This window comes from Gopherus flavomarginatus, chromosome 5, assembly GCF_025201925.1.
Source record: "Gopherus flavomarginatus isolate rGopFla2 chromosome 5, rGopFla2.mat.asm, whole genome shotgun sequence".
Taxonomy (NCBI): Eukaryota; Metazoa; Chordata; order Testudines; family Testudinidae; genus Gopherus; species Gopherus flavomarginatus.
In genome coordinates, this window is record NC_066621.1 from 35207640 (window position 1) to 35230556 (window position 22917).

A 22917-nucleotide genomic window follows, 5' to 3' on the forward strand; every position below is an offset into this window, starting at 1 on the left:
TGCCCCAACACACACTCATATTTCTGACCCCTCATAGACCAGCAACCCCCGCCCCCAGACCCCTAAGAGACCCCTCCTCCACCCACTGCCTCCTGGCCACACTCACCAGCCTTGCTGGGAGGCAACTGTCTGCCAGGCTGAGCTGGCAGCACAGCCAGGGCTGGCCCCAGGTCAGGGAATTGCTCGAGCCCCTTGGGAGTGGTGCAATCAGTCAGGCCAGGGCCTGCCCCGGCCAGTCTCCCTGAGGACCCACTTGCCTGGAGAGGCCCAGCCAAGCCATCTCCTTTCCCCTCCACAGTCGTCCCCCCCACCAGCTGAGACCTGAGACTGGCCAGGCTTCTGCACTACTCCCAGGTGGATCAGCTCTGGGGAGACAGGTGGGGCCCCACAGACGGTGGGAAGCAGATACTGCCCGGAGACAGAGGTGTACTGGGGCAGAGAGAAGCAGGGGGGTGGGAACAGGGGCGGACAGAAGCCCTCAGCCTGCCAGCAGACAGGCTGAGAGGAACAAATGGTGGGCGGGGGAGCCAGCAAGGTCTCAGGGTGCAGTACAAGTGGAGCAGGCTGGGGGCCCTTCTGAGCATGGGCCTGGCTCCATGGCACCACTGGTGCCATTGTAAACCCAGCACTAAGGGGAGCCCAGGGCTAGGATGGCAGGTGAGCTGTGGATCAGGATTGAGGGGCATCAACAGATTGTGAGAGGGCAGGAGATCCCAGGGCTGGGATATCAGGGGGCTGAAGGTCATCAGTAGAGTTAAAATGAAGTAGCCCAGAACTGGACTAGCAGGAGAGTACATATTGGGATTCAGAGCTGTGTATGAGGAGCCCAGGACTGGAATAGCAGGGAGCTGAAAGTCAGGACTGAGTGGTGTTAGCAGGGCTGTGGGGAGTGGGAACCCAAGGGCTGGTATTTCAGAGGAACTGTGGGTCAGATTTCAGGAGCACACAGTCACATACAAGTTGGAGCGCCCTTTAGGGCTGACTGGACCCAATCGCACAAGCCACACACCCCCTTAGTTTCTCCTTTATGTAAGTCAAAAGGGTTCAACTTATACCAAGCTACTGTAAATTCATCATTACCTTCTGAATTAGGCAGTACCACAGCTGGGAACACAATCCAATGGACTGCAGTAGTTCACAGGGTATGTCTACACTACTACTAAATTAGGTCAATCTTATAGAAGTCAATTTTTAGAAATTGATTTTATACAGTCAATTGCACATGTCCACACTAAATGCATTAAGTCACATTAAGTTGGCTACCATTGCTAGCATTTACTTACAGAGCAGTGCATTGTGGGTAGCTATCCCACAGTTCCAGAAGTCTCTGCTGCCTGTTGGAATTCTGGGTTAAACTCCCATTGCCTGATGGGGCAAAAACATTGTTGCGGGTGGTTTTGGGTACATGTCATCAGTCGCCCCTCCCTCTGTGAAAGCAACAGCAGACAATCATTTTGCGCCAGACACCAGGAGTATTAGAAGAGCACAGCAAGGCGTGCTGCGCATCAGAGATGCTTTGAAAACCAGTTTCATGACTGGCCAGGCTTCCGTGTGACAGTTGTGTTTGTTCTTGATGCAAACCTGCCCCCTTTGCTGATTTTAATTCCCTGTAAGCCAACCACTCTCCCCGCTTTGAAAAAAGTAACTATTGTTTTGAAACCATGCATTCTTTCTTTATTAATTAAAGAAAATGATAAAATGGATGAGGTAGCCTGGATGGGGTGAGGGAGGAGGAAAGGACAAGGCCACATTGCTTATTGTAGCCACGCTAAAAATCAAACTGTTTGAATGACAGCCTTCTGTTGCTTGGGTCATCCTCTGCAGTGGAGTGGCTGGGTGCCTGGAGCCTCCCGCCGTGCATTCTTGTGGGTCTGGGTGAGGAGGCTATGGGACATGAGGAGGAGGGCATAACTGTGGATGCAGTGGGGTCTGTGCTCTTGCTGGCTTTCCTGCAGTTCCAACAGATGCTTCATCATGTCCATTTGCTCCCCCAACAGACCCATCATCATGTCTGTTTGCTCCCACATTAGCCTCAGCATTGTGTCCTGCCTCTGCTCTTTGTGCTCATTAAATCTTTCCTGGCCTGTGCCACTGAATGCCTCCATGCATTAAGCTGTGCCCTATCAGTACAGGAGGACTGCATGAGCTTGGAAAACATGTCATCACGAGTGTGTTTTTTTTGCATTCTAATCTGCGATAATGTCAGGGATGGAGATGATAGGGGGAGTGTAGAAACATTCTACGCTCTATGATTCAGAGGGGACTGCATGGTCACCTGTGCTGCTGAGTTTGCCATGCTGACTAAACAGGAAATGAAATTTAAAAGTTCCTGAGGCTTTTCCTGTTTACCTGGTTAGTGCATTGGAGTTCAAAGTGCTGTCCAGAACAGTCACAATGGAGCACTCTGGGATAGTTCCTGGAGCCAATAGTGTTGATTTGCTACTGCACTACCCCAAATTCAATTTTAATGCTACTTCCCTTGCCAGGGAGGAGTACAGAAGTTGATTTTAAGAGCCCTTTAGGTTGATGGAAGGGGGTTCATGGTATCATAGATTATTAGGGACCTCAGGAGATCATCTAGTCTAACCCCCTGCTCAAAGGAGGAGTAATCCCCAAATCCCCACCTCAAGGATTGAGCTCACAGCCCTGGGTTTATGCTGGCCAATGTTCAAACCACTGAGCTATCCCTCCCCCTCCCAGTTGGGGTTGGTTGTGTGGACACATTTGGTTTTAAATTCGATCTATCCCCGTAGTGTAGACCAGGCCCCAGTGTCCTTACACACACTAGGGGACTGCAAGGGTCAACAGGCAAGCAATAAGCCTGTGAGATCTCTTGTGGCTGTGAGAGTGATTATGAACCCAGAGCTGGGCTCTAGGTACTCTTGAGTTCTGCTCCCAGAGTTGGCCACTGCCTCACTTTGCATTTTTGAATAAGGGTTTGTCTACACCTGAGAATTAATCCAGAATAAGGTAGGATGAGAATTTAAAGTGGATTAACTATTCTTGGTTAACTCCTTGTGTGGACGCTCTTATTCTGGAATAAGTGTGCCTTCAACTGAATTAGTTTAATTCACTTCCAAACTAGATTAAACTAGTTTGAAGTAAGGCATTTATTCCAGAATACGATAATCCACACACAGTTCATCAGGAATAGCAATTCCAGAATAACTCCCTGTATAGACAAACCCTTAGTCATCCCTCTTTTTTCTGCCTCCTGTTCCCTGTTTGGAAAGTGGAGAAAATCATCATTTCCTACAGAGCTGTTCTGAGAGTTAAAATGTGCATAGCACATTGCAAGTGCACAGAGTGTGTAGTCTTAGAGAACCAATCATAGGAGTGTGTTTGTAGCAAATTATGTATTGTTGTTAAAAATTATCAGTGAAACCAGGCTCAGTCATTTTTGATGATTCTCATCCAACTCCAGATGTCATGAAATTATTGCCTGATGTACAGCCACCTGCTTCTTGCAACAGTTGCCTGTGAGGACTAGTATGCTTTGTTGTACCTCTCATCTCCCTTGTCCATTGTGCTTTTTAATTACAATAATGCACATGCAAGTATCTTTTCTCAGCAGCCTGGACCAATGAATAAGAAATATTAAATTGGAAATATTAAACCCAGTGGCATCTGATGCTGCTGTCTTTTATCACTGATAAATTCTGAACGAGATGGGAGCACAATGCAGCAGTGTGAAAAAAATATTAGAGGGCGAATTTACTTTTAATTACCTTTATAATTTAACCAGGGAAAGATAAACAAACAGTAAAACAATGAAAAAATTCCCTCACTTCCATTGCCCATTGGAAAACAGTTACATAAACTGTTGGATGGTGGGGAAGAGCCTACAATTTCAAATCAAAACATTTTGTTGGTGCTGAAATTTTTGAATGAAAAATTTTGATTGCCAACAAAACCCTGTTTTCCAATGAAAAAATGTTTTGCTGGAAATTTTTTTGGCTCGCTCTATTTCTCATTTATTAAAGTGCTGTAGCATTAAGTGGAATCTTGCAAGGGTAGCATCATTAACTTTGAAGATCTACCAGGCCTTGCACATGCTCTGTAAGATTCTGAGTGGCTGGCTATTTTACTTGTTTGGTGGGCCTTTTCTCTTGTGGACCAGCCTTCTCATTGAAGATTCTCTGGAAAACCTCCCTGAGGGGCTCTCTCAATTGCTGTTTCCCATGTCTCCCGATTAAGAAGTAGAGGAAGGAGTTAATGCTGCTGTTCATGCAGGGCAGCAGGATAACTAAAGACATGACAAAGAGGTGTATCATGGAGTGATTAAGGAAGGCCATCAGCACTATGACTCTTGGTGGAAGGGCGAACATGAGGAAGAAAAGGATGGTGACCATAATGACAATATAGAGCTTTGTTGATTAGCGTCGATGTGAGCTACACCGGACCTTGATGAACAGGGTCTAGGCTGGATAGAACCATGAGTGGAGTGAAAATCAGGAAACTCAAGCCACAGCTGAATATGGTCATTTTGGAACAGTCATAGTCATTGATGCAGAAATAGCACTCCAGTCGAGTCACCAGGATGGAGAGAGCCCAGAGCAGAGCACACACAATGGAAGACAGGTTTTTTGGATGGTGACATCGGTACCAGATGGGGTAAAGGACGGACAGACATCTGTGAATGCTGATGGCTGTCAGGAGATACAGACCAGTGTTGTATATAAACAGCGCCACCCACTGGATTGCCTCTATGACGACAAAGCCTACAAGAAAGTCCATATGTAAATATAAGATGATAATAATCAAGAAGGCAACCATGCACAGGAGGAAACCAAAGTCAGCAATAGCCAAGTTGATGATGTAGATGGTGAAGGGTTCCTTCTTAACGGGGAAGCCGAGGAACCAAAGAACCATCCCGTTCCCCACCAGTCCAACCAGGCAAATGAAAAGAGAAATAGAGCTGATCACAACTATTGGAATGAAACATCGATCCTGATCTTCAGCTAGGTCTGTGTCATTATAGCTACTGGAATCATTAAATAATATGCAATAATGCAGGCTTATCTTTTCAGGAAGCGGGGACGTCATGATAAGCTCAGTCATATTGAAACCTCTGCTGTGGAATGACAATTTCCAGCTCCCTCTTTATCTCTCTCTCATAAACACACCTGCAAATAGAGATAAGAGGGATGTGTATTAGTGACTCTGGATCATGGTGGAAACTCGGATTTGCTAGTAATTAGTACCCCTTCCTGAAATATCCGGATACCAATAAGCATTTATTAGAAATATACACAGAGATAAATATAAAATGGAGAAATTAGAGGATTTTTGGCGCAGAGGGTGACAAGGCTGGTCTTCCTTCTTTGGAAACCTCAGGGCAAAAGATAAAATGAATGTCAGAGACTGCAGTCCCAAGAAGATCAGGAGTGAGGTGGCAGAGCTGTGTGTGTATATTGTGGGGAGATCAGGATTGGAATAGAAGCAGGGCTGCAGTTCAGGATTGAGAGATATTGGAAGAGGAAGGGGCAGGGAGCCCAAGGTGGCAGTAGCAGGAGCGGTTTTTTGAGTTAGGATTAAAACACATTGGCAGGACAGGGGCAAAGTCCAGATCTGGAATAGCAGAGGGCTGCGCGGGGTAGGTGGGTGTAGGATTGAGGGGCATGGGCAGAGCTGTGGGAATGGAAGAGAACATAGAAAACATCAGAGGGCTGAAAAGAGGATAATTTTCACCCACAAAATGCTCACCTTCCTTCTGATGCTCTGAGGTTTAAATGACAGTTTTGCAGAAGCTCTGGTAAAGCAAATCTGTTAGAGAAATTCCTTACCTCTAGCTTCTTATCAGTTGCTCCGTGCGGAATCAATTACTTGAACGTTTTGCAACACTGTAATTGTTATTAAGAGACTCAGAAGTACCCTGTAATTTCCTGTTCCATGTCCAACAAGTCAATCCAGCACAAATCCTGGCCACCAAATTCCATATTCACAATATGTAGAGCCAGACACAGCAATCTTTCCACCATGATTTCTTCTCTTTGTTACTGAAAGGTCTCATAAAGTTGATAGCAGGGCTCTGCTATTTTAATTGCTTCCTATCTCCTTTTTATGGGCAAAGAACACTGACTGAGCAGGTTTCCTAAAGAAATGGAGAGCCACTTGAAAAATCAAGGCCACAAAATATTCTGAGGAAATTTCATAACTGGTCTGAGAGCGTCTGACCTTGCAAGCGAACAGCCAGTGTCTCACATCCCATTGCTGAGTGAATCAATTGAGAACCTAGCAAAGAACCACCTCCAACTCCTCCCATCCACTGTCAACATCAGGGAACCCTGCTGGCTGGGGACATTACACAGATACAGCATTGGTCACAATCATGAGAGATGTCCTCTTCTCATGCACAACAGACATTCAGCCATACTTACATTGCTGGATCAGTAGTTTTTTTATATCCTCAATCATGGAACACTGATCTCTCATGTTGGAAGGGATAGTGGAAATAGAACTGGGCAAAATTTTTCTGCCAAAACTTTTATTTTCAGTATTTTGTGTCAGTTTCACCAAATCATTCCAACCATCTTTTTGATTCATTCAAAATTTCAGAAACACTTATTTTTAGTTTATTATTTTTTCCTCAATTTTTCGGAATTGCCAGTGAATTATTCACACGTTTCTAAGAGGAAATGCTTTCAATGTCAAATGCAATGTAATATCACACATCATGTTGTTTACAAGTTTCAGAACTATACATGTAATGATTCCACTTAGAGACATCTGCAGAGATAGAACCCAGGACCATCAACAAAAGCACTTGAGTTAGAGGAATAATTCATGCAGCTGGAAGTAGCAAGCTGCTTACCTCTATGTTGCCCTGTCACTAGAGGGAGACATGCCTACCCAATGTGTAGAACACAGCTAATTTACCTGCATACTGATAGATAGGTTGAAGATATTCTGCAGGATTACTTGCCTTGCATCCCACATCCCTTCTGGGCTGCAGTAGTACAGTTTTTCTGCGTATCTCATAAGGTTGACAATGAAAGACTTCCTCTCCTGCATTTGCCTGCAGGGAAAACCCTCAGTCCACACAACTTGGCTCTGACCTACCATGCAGCCTAGTGCCTCAGGAGCTAATCTTTACTGTCTTTATTATATAAAGGGGATTTGATTGCTCCTTCTGTTGAGCAAGAGGGAAGGCACTTTGCAAATCTATTGGCTTTAAGGAGGTCAGTGATTGTTCCTGGGTCCAAGACTGGGCATCACATTCAAATGTCCATTGATTGTAGATATGCGGATGAGAATATATCAGGAAACTATAAACAGTTCCTCACCCGCAAGACCCATCTATACTAAGAAAATCACTCCCTTCCTATCTCAAGCCTCAAAACTCCCTCTTCAGCTGATTTAGGGATAGATTGTGACATGGGTTACATACCATGCAGGGAAATGAGGACTCCCCAATTTACGCCCCTTCTGGGAAGACTGGACATTGGCTCCAGATGCACCGGAGTGAGTAGGTGTTGTACATCCACTACTGTCTGCTGGAGGAGGTGAGACAGCTGTGCCAATGTGAGAGGCAGGCTGTATGCCAGAATTTTCTGGCTCGTATAGGCAAATTGCTATCTTTACAGAAGAAGGGGTAAGCAAGGGAGGGATTGTGTCTCAGTGGTATCTCTAAGGCACATGACTGCCTGGGACAACTTACAGAGGTGATGTAGCTTACATGCAAATCCTCACTAAAGGCTGGGCTTAAAGACACAATATAGTTCTTATGGAAGATGTCTAAGGAAAGTCCTAGCAGGTACAGGGCCTTCTCCCTACCTCTATCATCAGATTTCACAGTGCAGTCAATACAAACCAATACAAGAGCTATACAAGAAGATGCTTAAAAAGATGGATTCCCACACATATGGTAATACAGAATGTCCTCTGTTATGGTGCCTCCCATAAGGCTTTGTGGAATATGCTTATGATTGTATGACATAACTGGAATATGTTTTAGGCTACATATGCCATGTAACATATCTCTGTAAAGGTTATGATCTACTGAATGTATTCATCCTATTTGTATGCATGTATCATTTTTGTATTTGAAGTTATGAATGTTGGCTGTGTACTGCCTTGATTTTAACTAGCCTAGTAGAACATTTGGTCAGCTCCTTGAGAAAAGTGCAAATTAAGTGCCCAGTCAAAAACCACTTAAGCTAACAATGAACTTGGAGATGGCACAATCCACATCTAAACCTTCCCAGGAATGTTGCTTGGCTGGTAAAAACTGAGTCATGCATGGATATATGACTTGTTCATGTGACTCCAAAACTCTTCTTAAGGTTGGACTTTGCATAGGAGTGAGGAGGAGGTCTCCACCCACAAGAGAAAGTCTACTTAAACCCGTCGGATACCCCTCCATTTAGTCTTCAGCTCAGGGCTGCCCAGAGGATTCAGGAGGCCTGGGGAAAAGCAATTTTGGGGGCCCCTTCCATAAAAAAAAGTTGCAATACTATAGAATACTGTATTCTTGTGGAGGCCCCTGTGGGGCTTGGGGAAAATTGCCCCACTTGCCCCCTGGGAAAAATAAACATTTGAAAACCTTCCACATCTCAGCACAAACCCAGTTTTGAGAAAATTTCTTTTCAAGTCACCTTTACAAGGTGTCACTGATTCTCAGCATCAGCTAGTGCTAAAAGGCACTAAAGCTCATTAAAAAGGTTGGACAAATATTTTCTGTCAAAACTTTTTTTGGATCGAAAACTAGGGTTTTTTAAAAAGCAGAAAAAATCACGGACAATGTCTGCTTTCCTTTAAAATTTGTTGTGTTTTTTTTTAATTGAAAAGCTGAAATAAGTCTGCCAAAACCTGAACATGATTTGGGGTTTCAGAAGTGTGTGGCCAAATATTTGCTGCTCGCTGTGTTTGATTGTTTAAAGAAACAATAAAAAAATTCTGCTTAAAAAAATCCAAAACTTTTTAATTTTAATGGAGTTAGATGGCTTGCCTCCTTGATCTTCTCCGGCAAAAGCACACACAACAACAGACAGACAAAGAGTTTCCGCCCTCCCAAATTTGAAAGTATCTTGTCTCCGTATTGGTCCTGTTGGTCACATGTCAGCTAGGTTATGTGATCTTCTTAACCCTTTACAGGTAAAAGAGGAATTAACCCTTAACTATATGTTTATGACACACTCTAAAAGCTTATCAGATGTCACCGCTCAATCTGATGGGGGACCCAGTAAGTCAAAGTCCTTTCAGCCCTTCTGGAAGGGTTGCCTCTTTGGTCAGAAGGACTTGTCTGTTTGCTGAATCAAAAGAAGGCCCTGAGTCAGTTTAAATGCAGACTTTTTATGCCAAACATCCTTTCTTAGTCAGTTGGTCTCTGAAAGACCTAGTTTGAACTGGTTTATGCAAGTGTCCCCAGGCATGGTACCTCTCTGGAGGTTTTTACAACCTGAGTGATTCACCTTAAATCACCATCCACTGCTTTTAGTTCCTGGAGGAGCTGTGGTATCATTCCCCCTCACTCTCCTCCACTGCCCCAAGTTGCATACAGTCTCTGGCCCACAGTGGTACATAAACCATTCATAAGCTTAATACAGTATATATCCCCAGAGATACTGCACAAGGTTGCAACATATGTCATAACAACCTAGTATGATATTAGTCTCTTTTGTAGCTGCATCATATTGTTGACATATTCACTTTGTGATTCACTATAATCCTCAGATCCTGTCCAGCAGTATTGCCTAGCTGGTTATTCCCCATTTTGTAGTTATGCATTTGATTTTTCATTCCTAAGTGTAGTACTTTGCACTTGTTTTTACTGAATTTCATCTGCTGATTTCAGACCAATCCTCCAATTTATCAAGGGCATTTCAAATTCTAATCCTGTCCTCCAAAGTGCTTTCAACCCCTCCCAGCCTGATGTCATCTGCAAATTGCATAAGTGAACTTTCAACTGTATTATCCGATTGATTTATGAAAATATTGAATAGTACTGGACCCCTGTGGGACCTGCTGGACACATTTCCCCAGTCTGAAAGCGTATCATTGATAACCATTCCTTGATTATTGTCCTTCAACCAGTTTTTCACCCACTATTTCACCTACCTTCACATGACTGAGCCATAGAAGGCAGGCCAAGCACATACTTGGCTAAAATAATGGAGAAATATCTTGTGGTTAATCTGAAGAGCAGAAACACTATTTTTCTTCTTTGCCCAAAGAGTGACTCAGTTATAGGTCAGAAGGAGGAATGTGCTGATTGCATCCAGCAAAAGTAACAGTTTCAGCCAGATATCTAGGCACTGAGCCCTCGTCCAGACTAACCCGCGGCATCGGCGGGTTAAAATCGATTGCTCGGGGATCGATATATCGCGTCTAGTCTGGACGCGGTGTATCGATCCCCGAGCGCGCTTACATCGATTCCGGAACTCCATCAATCCGAACGGAGTTCCGGAATCGACGCGGAGAGCCGCGGACATCGATGGCGCCCCGTCCAGACTGGTGAGTATCTCGATTTTAGAAATTCGACTTCAGCTACGTTATTCCCGTAGCTGAAGTTGCGTATCTAAAATCGATTTTAATTCCTAGTCTGGACGTGGCCTGAGACAGAGGCTGGATGAGAAGCTAAGAGTTAAGGTAAGCAAGCTATATTTAGCAGGTGCCCCCTATGAGACTGAACTCAGGCCAGTGGGCCATTCAGGCTAGACATAAGGAACATACAGAAGCCTGTGCGGTTACAACTAAAGCTGGGTGATGTTTTTTGTTCAATCAAAACAACATTTAAGAAAAAATGTGTAGTAAAATGTTGTTTCATTCAACTTTTGTTTTCCACTTAAATTAGAGTCTTTAAAAATGGTTTTCATTGAGCTTTTCCTCTCTTGGGCTTTCCTTCTCCTGGCCTCCTTTTCCTTCTCAGGGCGGGGAGAGAAAAAGGTAAAGAGGGAGAAAAAGGAGGCGGGGTAGAGGGGTAACAACAAATTGAAAACCTTGGAGGCTTCTTGTTTCACCAAGAAGCAGAAAAACAAAAACAAACAAACAGATAAAAACCCTGCTAAACATTTCAAATGAAATGAGAATTTTTTTAGAATCCCTGACCCATCCTGCTTCTTGTCCCCTGACCACCAACCCCCCTGAGACCCTCCCAAACCAACCCCCCCTTCCCTGTCCCCTGACCGCCCCCCTGAATCTGTGCCCCATCCAATCCTCCCTCCCTGTCCCCTGACTGTCCCCAGGACTCCCTGTCCCTTATCTAACCCCCCCAGCCCCGGCCGCTTACCCCCGCCTCAGCACACGTGTCCAGAAGCGGCCCTTAACAGCGCTGCAGCCGCGTCGCTCCAGGGGAGCCTGAGCTCCTCCCCGCTCAGAGTCGCATGGTAAGGCGAGGAGCCGCTGGGCCCGGACCTCGCAGTCACTCCCCCTTACTGCGCAGCTCTGAGTGGGTGGAGCTCAGCCACCTCCCCCCCCAGCCATGCGGCTGCAGCGCTGTTCAGGACATGGGGGAATGGCGGGGGTGAGCCTCAGCCATTCTTGTGGGGGCCCCTGCGGGGTCTGGGGCAAATTGCTCCACTTGCCCCCTGCTCTGGGAGGCCCTGCTTCAGCTGGCTAAAGAGATAGTCTTTCCACTCCAAAGAATACCTGAAAGAAACTGGACCAAAGGACAGTAACTACAGGGGGTGTGAGTGAGTGCTGGACCCACACTAGCAGAAGACTAGTCTGTAAAAGGAAGTTTATTGGAACTGGTGAGGTTATATCTGTATTCAGTTTTCTTAGACATAGACTTGCGTGTTCTATTTTATTTTACTTGGTAATTCACTTTGTTCTGTTACTACTTGGAACCACTTAAATCCTAATTTCTGTATTTAATGAAATCACTTTTTACTTATTGATTAATCCCGAATATGTTATAAAGTGTTAAAGTCCGAGTGTTAAAGACAGGAACACGTCTGTAAGCTGCTTTCGGTCAATCCTACAGCTGTTAGGGGGGGATGTGATTTAGACCTGGGTCTGGGTGTGGAGCAGGCTAGCGGGTCTGGCTCAAACCAGGCAGGGCACTGAAGTCCTAAGCTGCCAGGGCAGGAAAGCTGAGATAGAAGTAGTCTCGGCACATCAGTTGGCAGCCCCAAGGGGGTTTCTGTGACCCAACCCATCACATCCTCCACCATGTGCCTGGAGATCACTGAGATATGCCGCAAGTCCCAATCACAAATTAAGCTTCATAATGTTATACAAGTAGCATCTAGCAGCCCCAGCCAAGATCAGGTCTTCACTGTAGTAGGTGCTGTACAAGCACGTAGCAACTGATGGCTTCTGCCCCAGAGAGTTTACATAGGAGTCTCAGTCATGGACCAGCATCCCAATGTGCTAGGTACTGTACAAACAAAGAACAAAAAGTCTCTTTCACAAAAAGCTTACAATCTAAATAGAAAAAGAGTGTGAGGGGAAACAGAGGCAGAGAGAGGGTCAGGGCCTTGTCCAAGGCCACAGAATAGGTAAGTTGCAGAGCCAGCGTTGGAAGTGAAGTCTCCTGATTCCCACTCCAGTCAATACTAGACAGTGAAAACCTGTTTGAACTGAAAAACATGCTTATCTTCTGTTGAATTCCTGTAGCTTTCAATGAGCACATTTCCTGCATGAGTGACTGCAATGACCCTCCCCTCCCTTTCTCTGGGCGCTTTTCCTAGGCTGAGCACCATGGGGTTTCAGACAATCTTGTCCACAGCATCCCCCTTCTCTGTTGGCTCTACCTCATCTGCGAAGACTCTCTGGAGCACAACCTTGATGGACTCCCTGCATCACCACCTCCTGTGGCTGCTGACTAGGAAGTAGATGACGGGGTTGATGCTGATGTTTAGACACGCCTTCAAATTAGCCATATGTAAATCAGAACCCATTTGTTTGGCATGGTATCATGAGCAATGGTGTGATCCTCATGGAAGGTAGAAGATGAGGAAGAAGAGGACGATGAGCAGGATAACTAGAGAAAGCTTTGAGGGGTGATGTCATTGGGAGCTACACTAGACCTTGGTGAATAGGGTCAGACCAGACAGAAACATGAGTGAGGTGTGAACCTAGAGATTCAAGACGCAGCTGAGCATTGTCATGGGATGACACATTGTTTCAGAGTGGCAGAAGCACAGCTCCAGTCCAAGAAGCAGGAAACTACCCACAGCAGGGCACAGGCAATGGCTTCGGGTAGTGGCATTGGCACCAGAGGACAGACAGACATCTCTCAGTGCAGGTGGAAATCAGGAGATACCAGCTGGTGTTGTACATAGAATCATAGAATAGAATCATAGAACTGGAAGGGACCTTGAGAGGTCATCTAGTCCAGTCCCCTGCACTCAAGGCAGGACTAAGTATGATCTAGACCATCACTGACAGGTGTTTGTCCAACCTGCTCTTAAAAATCCCCAATGATGGAGATTTCACAACCTCCCTAGGCAATTTATTCTAGTGCTTAACCACTCTGACAGTTAGGAAGCTTTTCCTAATGTCCAGCCTAAATCACTCTTGCTTCAATTTAAGCCCACTGATTTTTGTCCTATTCTCAGAGGTTAAGAAGAACATTTTTCCCCCTTATTCTTGTAACAATCTTTTATATTCTTGAAAACTGTTATCATGTACCCTCTCAGTTTTCTTTTTTCCAGACTAAACAAATCCAGTTTTTTCAATCTTTCCTCATCAATCATGTTTTCTAGACCTTTAATTATTTTTTGTTGTTCTTCTCTGGACTTTTTCCAATTTGTCCACATCTTCCCTGAAATGTGGCACCCAGAACTGACACAATACTCCAGCTGAGGCCTAATCAGTGTGGAGTAGAGAGGAATTACTTCTCATGTCTTGCTTACAATACTCCTGCTAATACATCCCAGAATTACGTTTGCTTTTTTTGCAATAGCATTACACTGTTGACTCATATTTAGTTGTGATCCACTATGACCCCCAGATCCCTTTCCACAGTACTCCTTCCAATGGAGTCATTTTCCATTTTGTATGTGTGCAACTGATTGTCTCTTCCTAAGTGGAGTACTTTGCATTTGTCCTTACTGAATTTCATCGTATTTACTTCAGACCTTTTCTCCAGTTTGTCCAGATCATTTTGAATTTTAAACCTATCCTCCAAAGCACTGGCAACCCCTCCCAGCTTAGTATCATCCACAAACTTCGTAAGTGTACTCTCTATGCTATTATGTAAATCATAGACGAAGATATTGAACAGACCCGGACCCAGAACTGATCCCTGTAGGACCCCACATGACTGTGAACCACTGATAACTACTCTCTAGGAACGATTTTCCAACAGTTATGCACCCACCTTATAGTGGCTCCGTCTAGGTTGTATTTCCCTAGTTTGATTATGATAAGATCATGCGAGACAATATCAAAAGCCTTCCCCCCATCTTCAAGGCTGTCAAAGAAAGCTATCAGGTTGGTTTGACACTATTTGTTCTTGACAAATCCATGCTGACTGTTACTTATCACCTCATTATCTTCTAGGTGTTTGCAAATTGATTTCTTAATTATTTGCTCAATTATTTTTCTGGGTACAGAGGTTAAGCTGACTGGTCTGTAATTCCCTGGGTTGTCCTTATTTCCCTTTTTATAGATGTGCACTATATTTGCCCTTTTCTAGTCTTTTGGAAAGTCTCATGACTTTTCAAAGATAATCATTAATGACTCAGATATCTCCTCAGTTAGCTCCCTGAGTATTCTAGGATGCATTTCATCATGCCCTGGTGATTTGGAGACATCTAACTTGTCTAAGTAATTTTTACCTGTTCTTTCCCTATTTTAGACTCTGATCCTACCTAATTTTCACTGGCATTCACTGTGTTAGACATCCAGTTGCCACCAACCTTCTTGGTGAAAACCAAAACAAAGAAGTCATTAAGCACCTCTGCCATTTCCACATTTTCTATTATTGTCTCCCCCCCAACTCACTGAGTTATGGGCCTACTCTGTCCTTGGTCTTCCTCTTGTTTCTAATGTATTTGTATGTTTTCTTGTTACTTTTTATGTCCCTAGCTAGTTTGATCTCCTTTTGTGCCTTGGCCTTTCTAATTTTGTCCCTACATACTTGTGTTATTTGTTTATATTCATCCTTTGTAATTCATCCTTTGTAATATTTTTACATATAGAGTCCCAAAAAATTAAACATCATGTCAACAACAACCACGGCAATGAGCGTGACATGAAAGTCCAGGACAGTGGTTCTCAACCTTTTTTTCACTTGTGGACTCTGAAAAAATTTCAAATGTCAGTGCAGACCCCATTGGAAATCTTAGACATAGTCTGGGTCCACAGAACACAGGTTGAAAACCACTGTTCTATGGTAATGACAACTTTTCATGGATCCCTTAGACATAGTCTGGGGACTCCCAGGGATTCACAGACCACAAAGTGAAAACCACTGATCTAGGGGAAAGGAGACAATAACAACAAATAAGCCATGGGCAGACTAGGAAATGAGGTAGGTGGAGTCAATGACAGGCGGGCTGAGGGTGCACATAGTGAAGAGGTTTCTCTTAAAGCAGAAGCCAAAGAACCAGAAGATGATCCTGTTCCCCACCAGCCTGAACAGGCAGATGAAAATTGAAATGAAGCACAGGATTCTTGGAACCTCACTGTCTGTATCATTGCAGCCACTGGAAACATTTAATGCACCCCGGCAATGCAGGCTTATCTCAGTAGGAAGCAGGGACATTGGGCTCAGGTAGGTCATAATGAAACTCTCTCTCTCAGATGTCAGTGTTTTTCTCTCTGACACACACACACCTGCTGGTACAGGTGAGATAGAGGCGAATCAGTCACTCTTGCATACTGGGCACTGGATTTCAGCCTCGCACTCAGGGAGATTGAGATTCCAATGAGCCTGAATGAGAAATATACACGCAGGGCATGTTGACAATATGGGTGATACAGAGGCATAGCTGAAGCACTGCAGCTATGCTACTATAGCCTCATGGTGTAGATGCTTCCTACATCGATGGAGGGATTTTTCCATCAATCTATGTAATCCACCTCTCCGAGAAGCAATAGCAAGGTCAGCAGAAGAATTCTGTCAAGCTAACCGCATCTACACTGGTAGTTAGGTCAGTTTAACTTTGGAACTCAGGGATGTGAATTTTTCTCCCCCCACCCCACCCTGAGCCAATGTAACTAAGTCGATCTAAATTTTAAGTGTAGACCAGTGCTCAAGAAAGTTACTCTTAATTAAATTTTAAAGTGGATTGGTTGATCTGCATTAAACCCCTATGTGAAGGCTGTTATTCATAATCAAAGTGGCCTTATTTAATTTAGTTTAATTCACTTCCAAAGTGATATAAGTTAAATTGAATGAAGGACACTTTAATTCTGAACAAGAGCATCTACTTAGGAGTATAATTTGGTTTAACTCATCCACTTTAAATTCACATTTTTAGGTAATTCTGATTAACTATCCTGAGTTTTCTTCTGTAGACAAGCCTCCATAGGAAGTTTATAGATGACAAAAGTTAGGGAGTTGCTGGTGCAGGGAATGAACAGACTGATTTATTTCTATGAGGGACCTCAGGGCCAGGGCCAGCTCCAGGGTTTTTGCCTCCCCAAGCAGACAAAAAAAAAAAAAAAAAAAAAAAAAAAAAAGCCACTATCCTGATCTGTGATCTACCGCAGCTCTACCTCCGCAGCTTCATTGTTCGGCAGCTGGTCCTTTGCTCGGAAAGGGAGTGAAGGACTTGCCGCTGAAGAGCTGGATGTGCTGCCCCTCTCCCTTGGCCACCCCAAGCACCTGCTTGCTGAGCTGGTGCCTGGAGCTGGCCCTGCTCAGGGCATAAAAGAGAGTGAGCTTTGAAGATGTCTACACTGCAGTTAAACACCTGTGGCTGGCCCGTGTCAACTGACTTGGGCTCATTGGGCTCTGGCGGTGGGGCTATAAAATTGCAGTGTAGACACTTGGGTTTGGGCTGGAGCCCAAGCTTTGTGACCTGATATATGAGTAAAGTAATCTATTCCTATTTAAGTGTTCTAGGTAAATAGCTTCCTGCTCCCTAGAGTATCTGATTTACAGCCATACAATTCCTCCTGTAATGGGGATACAAAAGGAAGGCATCAGACTAGCCCCTCAGGGCTCCTTGGCCCAGATCTTCAAAGCTCTTAATTTGCAGTGATTTCAATGGAAGTTTGGAGCCTAAATACCTTTGAGGCTCTGGGCCTTTGTGTTTTATCTTTATGGCCCCCACTTCTCTATTGTTAATCTGTTTGGTTCTCTATTTGTTTCTGTCTGCTTTATAATTAATTTTGCTTGGTGTAAGTTAATTAGGTTAGTGGGATATAACTGCTTAGAGAATTGTTGCAATATGTTAGGATTGGTTAGTTAAATTTCAGTAAAATGATTGGTTAAGGTATAGCTAAGAATATTTTTAAATAAACTGGGGTCAAACAGGAAGTGGAAGGGAAATTGTAATCATGTTTGCTAAGCGGAGGATGGGAACAGGGAATAGGGAATGAGGAACAGGGACACAGGCAAGGCTTTGTGACGTCAGAGCTGGGAAGGGGAACATGGGGTAAATGCTCTGCGGTGTCAGATCTGTGAAGGGGAACACAGGATAAATGCTCTGCAGCATCAGAACTGGTAACAGAATCCTGGGGAACAGACTCTATTGGCGTATGGCGATAAGCCTGACTGGTGTGAAGGGCTTCAAAATATGCTTGCTTGGAAATTAACCCCAATAAACATTGCATTGTCTGCACTTCGGACTTCTGGTCTTTTGCAGTTTGCTGTCTGCATGACAAGAATCAGGATTGAGGTAAAGCCCTCTAACACTCCCCAAGCCCTAATTCATTAATTCTGCCCCCTCATCCCCACATACCTTAGTCTCCGTCCCTGTCCCTGATCCACCGTGCTCTCATTGGGTTAGTACCCAATTACATGGTAACAATGAATTACATTACATGGTGACAATGAATCCCAGTGCTAGATGTTGCTCTGGTCCCTGCTCCTCTCAGAATAATTTGTGACTCATTCCTTTCTTCTATGTCCTTAAGAAGGAGGGAGTGGAGAGTGAAGGAGCATCTACTAATGAGATCATTACATGATAACAGGCTCATTACATGATTTTTTATTGATCTGCTCGCTCATCCTTAATAATGGAAGCATTGACAGTGACTCCATATTTAAGAATGTGTTGAGTTTTTCTCTTAAAATCAGGAATTCTTGTTTGTATAAAAAGTACAGAATATCCCCACAATTACAACACTTACTCTTTTTGGGCAAAACATGAATTTTCTGGGAATTAGTCTAGCAATTAAAATTAATTAGAAATAGATCCCTTAAGAAATTTAGTATCATGTATTTAGTCTTTATTTTCATTTCTTTGTTTGTTTTTTGCTGCTAATGATTTCAGTAACAGAATGACATAGACTCTTCAAAATTCCCATATAGATAAAACTTACTGAAACCTTCTGCAGAAGCTACATTTAAGAGTATTTTTTGTATTATTCTTCATAACTGAAAGTTTCTCCTTCAGCAGATCTCAACAAAATGATGTTCTAGTACAGGGAATTTCAAAATGGCTGCCATCTCACATTATTATCAATGAAATGGAAGTCACAGCTGCCATCAACTGGTAGCCATTTTGAGAAGAGTACCTTTTTTATATCATTATTCTCAAAGTGACTGAAGCCACTGCTGTCCCCTTGGTAATCAGGTTGGTAATCAGGACTGGAGGCAATGACTGAAAAGATAGAGGTGGTTTTGGGAGCAAGTGCTCCAAGAAAGTGAGCAAAGACTAGTGGCATGGCAGGGATAGCAATGGGATGTCATGGAGCAAGACTCTTGGGATATGGAAATGGTGGGACCAATGGGAGGCAGGGGAGGAACGTTGAGAGGGAACAGAAGATTGAGGTATCCAAAGAGCAGGGAGGACTGGAAGCAGTGGTTGCAAAGGATATTCTTCTGACAAAATGTGATAAGGCAAGGAAACAAATTGGGTGTTTCTCACAAATTTGCCTTTCAGTTCAGTTCTACTCAACAGATTCCAACTTATATCAGCAGGTCACGCATGTGTGCTACAGAAATGGACAAGGAAAATCATACTGCGATGACTGAGTTCATCCTCTCAGGGTTAACAAACAGTCCACACATGAAGGCAATATGCTTTGGGGTGTGTGTCAGGGTGCTGGGCAAAGGGTTGCAAATTCAACCCTCTGTCATGCCCGCTCCTCGTTAGGGGAACAAATTTGAGCAGGCTGGAGGTAACCTGGCCCTAATTGGGGAGGTAGAGACAGCTGCTACCTAATTAGCCTGGGGCTGCATAAAAGCTTCAGGGGAAGGAAGCCAGGAGAGAGTAGGAGAAAAGGAAAAAGGCAGGGAATGGAAGTAGGGAAGTAGCTGTCCCCTCCCTGCCTGCAGACAGTCAATGGTTACTTGTACATGGTGAAATGGTGGTGGGAACAAGCCTGAGAATAAAGTGCACCAGTGGTTACTAAACTGTAGGTCTCAGAGTGACTTTGTTAACCTAGCAGAGACAGAAGCCAAAGGGACCATGCCACACTCTGCTACAGGTTGATTTTAGCAATGTAGCTCATCATCTTGGCTGGCAATCTTGGAATGATGGTGTTAATTAGGATTGACTTTTGACTTCACACTGCATGTACTTTTCCCTCAAACACTTGTTTTTTCTAGATCTTGTTTATTCCTCAGCCATCATTCCTAAAATGCTGATGAATTTCTTAGCAGAGAAGAAAACCATTTTGTACACTGGCTATGCAATACAGATGTTTTTCTTTGGCCTCTCTGCAAGCCCAGAGTGCCTGCTGGTGGCTGTGATGGCATATGACCATTATGTGGCCATCTGTAACCTGCTGTTCTATATGGGCCTCATGTCCCCAAGAGCCTGTGCCCAGCTAGCAGCTAGCTCAGATCTCACTGGTTTTGTGAATGCAATGAAACAAATAATTTGCACCTTTAGATTGTCTCTCTATGGTTCCAACATCATCGATAATTTCTTCTGTGACATCTCTCCATTCTTAGCTCTCTCCTGCTCCAACACTCACGTCAGTCAGACAGTGGTAACTACTTCCACTATGTTTCTGGGCTTGTTCACTTCAGTGGAAGTTCTTGTTTCCTATATTTTCATTGTCTCCACCATCCTGAGGATCCCTTTTGCTGATGGGAAACGCAAAACATTCTCCAATCTGTGCTTCCCAGCTGATGGCTGTTGTCATCTTCTATGGAACCATGGTGTTCATGTATCTGCGACCCAATTCCAGTTACTCAAAGGGCTAAGATAAATGGGCTACACAGCAGTGATTCCCATGCTGAATCCCCTAAGGCAAAAAAGGAAGTGAAGGATGTCCTGAGTAGGATTCTACAATGGAAAATACTTTCTTGAAGGAGATGAAGATCTGAATAAACTAATAAACTCTGGCAAAAGAAACTGCTATTTATTTGCCCATGAAAGCTTATGCTCCAATACATCTGTTAGTTTATAAGGTGCCACAGAACTCTGTTACTTTTTACAGATCCAGACTAACACAGCTACCCCTCTGATGCTATTTATTAGATCACAATATTTAAACAATTGAGCAAATCCATGTTCACAGAAAATATAGTATAATAAAAAATATTAGGATAAGATTTTATCTTTCCACAAAAGGTTACATGCTGTTTCTAATGGTAAAATAGGTTGAAGTGGGAGAGGGAAGCATCTGATACAGATGGTTGAATGTCGTTGTGGGTGTTAACATGAAGTAACTGCCTCATTATGTATGATAAGATACTGGAAAGGAAAAAGTAATTGAGAACAAGAGAATAAGTCCATGAATATGTCTTGTCATGTGTACTTGATTTTGATTTTTGATGTGATTATAAATTTGATTACTAAACGTAACTGTGTTGGCAAAATATACTTAAAAATCTGTAAGGCATTTGACTTAGTACCTCACAATATTTCCATTAAAAAGTAGCACTACAGAAAGCCAATGTGGCTCATATTAAATGGTTAAAAATATGCCTGATAGATATGCCTGATAAATATGTCTGATAGTGAATCTCAAAATTTCTAGGTGGTTTTAATGTTTGTCATGGAGTCCACCAGGGATCTGCCCTTGGGTCAATGGTATCCAATATTTTTCACAATGATCTGGAAAAAAATATAAATAATTTCCAATAAAGATTGGTGAAGTGGTAAATAACAGTGAAGGCAGGGCAGTCATACAGAGAGATCTCGATCACTTGGTAAGCAGGCCTCAATCAAACAACATGTGTTTTAATACAGCAAAATGTAAGGTCAGACATATAGGAACAAAAAATGATGAAATGACTTTCTCCTGGAAAGCAGTGACCCTGAAAAGGGCTTCCGGCTTACAGTGGATAACCTACAGAACATGAATTCCTAGTGCAATGGTGGGGCTAAGAGGGCTAAAAGGGCTAAAAGGATATTTCCATTTATATGAAGGGGAATATCAAGTAGTAGAGATATGCGCTTAACTCTGTATGTTGGCAAAGATGAGGCCTATTGTGTCCAATGTTGGCGTCCATATTTTCAAGAAGATATTGAAAAATTGAAGAGAGTTCAGAAAAGACCTACAAGACTGATATGATGTCTGGGTGTCAAGAGACATGCTCCTATGACATCAGTGGCTCGGCACCTTTATAAGCAGCTTGCTGGGCTGAGGTCAAGACACACATGCAACTGACTCATCTCCTCCAGCTGACAGGGCTGATGTCAAGGCATGGGGTTCTGTGCCTCTGGCTCTCCTCTTACAATGGGCGATTCACTCACCTTTGTCCTTTCTCTCTCTGAATTTCTCGGTTACACTTTCGTCTCCTGTTTCCCTCACACCATATTTACTTCCTGCTGGTAGAATGTGCTGCTGCTCTGTGCCAGGAAACACCAGTGTGTTAGGATATAGATATTCAAGCCTGTCTGCAAAGGCCTATACTTTAAGAATTTAGGTGTATTTTTATCACTTAGCTAGTTATAGAGGTATAAAAGAAAGAATCAAAATTCACTGTCTGTGTAGTGGCCTTCTCTTACTGTGACAGTCTGAGGCCTGGTTCTTTAGCAGCCATAAACTGGGAAATGTATGGTCACGTCCTCACGTTCCAAACTAGTCATATTAAAATAAGGCAATCTGGGACTGTTAGGAAGGTGATTTGATCTATTACCTCCAGAAAAAGGAAAGAGCCTAGAAATTTAGTTTGATAGTTTTCTGTCTGGTAAGAACTCACTTAACAATAGACACAGCTGGAGAACCCTTATGTCTGTATAGATGTAGTTGTGAAATCCTCACTTCTGTATTGTTTTGTATGTTTATTTGCATGGTCTCTGTCTGGTTCTGTGATTGTTTCTGTCTGATATATAATTAATTTTGCTAGGTGTAAACTTTTACATACATAAAGCTAAGCAGGGAAAGAACAGCATAAAATATTCAACCTTACCGGAAAACTCAAATGGATTATTATTTGCAGATCTCAAAACTTACCTGGATGGTGATGGGTATTATTTCCTCAGCTTCTAACCTGCTCCTGTGGCAAAGGTGTTCAGGTCTGAACAATAAGCATTTCATGACTGTGATTTTAAAGACATCAGATACTCCCAGCTATATAGATGATTTGGTTTGTAAATTTCATCCTAACACTTGTCTGTACAAGCCCTTGACATAACCTTAGTCCCAGATTTGGACCTTAGCGTCCAAAATATGGGGGTTAGCATGAAAACCTCCAAGCTTAGCTACCAGCTTGGACCTGGTACCTGCTGCCACCACCCAAAAAATTAGAGTGTTTTGGGGCACTCTGGTCCCCCTGAAAAACCTTTCCTGGGGACCCCAAGACCCAAATCCCTTGAGTCTCACAACAAAGGGAAATAATCCTTTTTCCCTTCCCCCCTCCAGGTGCTCCTGGAGAGATACACAGACACAAGTTCTGTGAATCCAAACAGAGTGAATCTCCCTCTCTGTTCCCAATCCTGGAAACAAAAA

At 43.5% G+C, this 22917-nt stretch overlaps 1 protein-coding gene and 2 pseudogenes across 2 annotated transcripts in view; 1 reads left to right on the forward strand and 2 right to left on the reverse strand.

Moving 5' to 3' along the window:
* The window catches only part of KDM2A (lysine demethylase 2A), a 601751-nt gene that overhangs the window by 328193 nt on the left and 250641 nt on the right, over positions 1-22917 (forward strand). The gene's annotated exons all lie outside the window — the stretch shown is intronic.
* On the reverse strand, positions 4080-5061 carry LOC127052550 (mas-related G-protein coupled receptor member H-like; annotated as a pseudogene).
* Positions 12654-13227, reverse strand: LOC127051475 (proto-oncogene Mas-like; annotated as a pseudogene).